Here is a 1,875-nt window from a genome sequence, read left to right as displayed (position 1 = left end):
CCACCTGACCTTCACGAAATACAAACACATCGTCATAGAAAAACTTGCCTCAAGAAAGGAAAATGTTGTCGCTTTGGTTTCCCAAGGTTCCCCATGCCATTCACAATCATTCTCAGACCCACTCCCAATGACTACGAAGATCGAATGAGAAGCAAGACAAATTTTAAAGGCATTAAGAATAGCCTTGATACACTATCCACTGAAACCACCATTTCCTTTGAGCAATGGCTACAAAGCTTGCATTTGAGGTTTGAAGAATATACTTTGGCAATAAGAAACTTGTTATCCACAGCGAAAATCTTCTTGAAATGAAATACGAATGACATTATACAAACAATTTCAATCCCACAATTGTAACACTATGGGACACAAACACTGATATTCAATTTGTCTTGAACGCACATGGTGCAACAAGTTATTGCACATCATACATGACAAAAATGGACAACACATTGATAGGAGCAATAAAATCTCAATTTGATATCTGTGTCGCGAATAACGCAACAACAGTTGAGCGATTCCGTAAGGTCGACAACACTATTCTTAACACACAACAAATTAGCGCGCAACAAGCATCTTACATATCGCTATCATTACCACTCCATACTACAACTTGTGACTTTGTATACATAAGCACTAACCCTATTGATCAATGTGAATTAGTCCTCAAAAGAAAAGCAACTCTACAAAAACTAGACTCATCTGACACAAACATGTTCCTCCAAAACATTATTGATAATATGTTGAAAGACCACAAAGTCTCCATCATCTATGTTTGGCTGAATATGCATCAAAAATTAAACAAGAGGGAATAACATACAAAGAATTGCGTAAACCTAAGATCATACGATTCATCGAATATAACATTCTTAAAAACCCAGAAGATCACTATAGGGAACAATGCTTGTATCTTCCTTGGAACAATAATGAAAACCAACATTTGACAAACTCCTCTGCATGGAGTGATGTATATAACCAATTCCTACAAGTGATAAAATCAAATGAACTCAAGTTTAATAAAGACCCAAGCCCAATAGAAAAATTTTAAATGCACTACATTTCCTCCCCAACCACAACTAACACAACAAAAACGACTCACATGCATCACATCACGCAGACATTCTTAATGACTTACACATTAATGTGCACCCCTAAAAAAAAATTCCGCTTGCAACATTTCAAATACACATCCATGAAAATGATGATTTCCATGCAAGCATTGAAAAATTAAATGACCAACAATGACACATATTTGACGACATAATGTTGAAAAAACGAATTCAACCCGACAAACAAATACACCTATTTCTCACAGGAGGTGCAAGAACAGGAAAAACATTCACATTACTATTGCTAGTAGAATGATTACAATGATTTTACAATCATAAAAGCCCGCCACATCCAGAATCTCCAACAGCATTACTAATGGCATACATAGAAAAGGAACCTTTTAGTATTGGTAGCACCACAATCCACTCTACACTTCACTTGCCTCTGATTACTTCTACACAAACAAGCTTGACTGTTGAAAAGTTGGATGCACTTTCTCTCCTATATAAAGACTTAGGAATTGTAGTTTTTGATGCGGTCTCCTTGATAATTTCAAGTGTCTTCTCCATGGCCGACTCACGCTTGCGAGCTATCAAGCATGTTCATAATAAACCATTCTGTGGATTGGATGTCATTCTTTGCGGTGATTTATGTCAGGCAAGCCCGGTTAAGGATAGCTGGATCTTCACAAAAAAACATACACTTTTAGAAGCAATTTCCCCATCGTATTGGCACACTCATCCACAATGCTTCGAGCTTACACTAACAATGCGACAAAACAATCCAATGTTCATAGATATCCTTAATAGACTTCGAGTTGCACAA

The sequence above is a fragment of the Adiantum capillus-veneris genome, chromosome 2 (genome assembly GCF_014529385.1).
Source record: "Adiantum capillus-veneris isolate H3 chromosome 2, ASM1452938v2, whole genome shotgun sequence".
NCBI lineage: Eukaryota > Viridiplantae > Streptophyta > Polypodiopsida > Polypodiales > Pteridaceae > Adiantum > Adiantum capillus-veneris.
Note: the sequence above shows the minus strand (reverse complement) of the source record.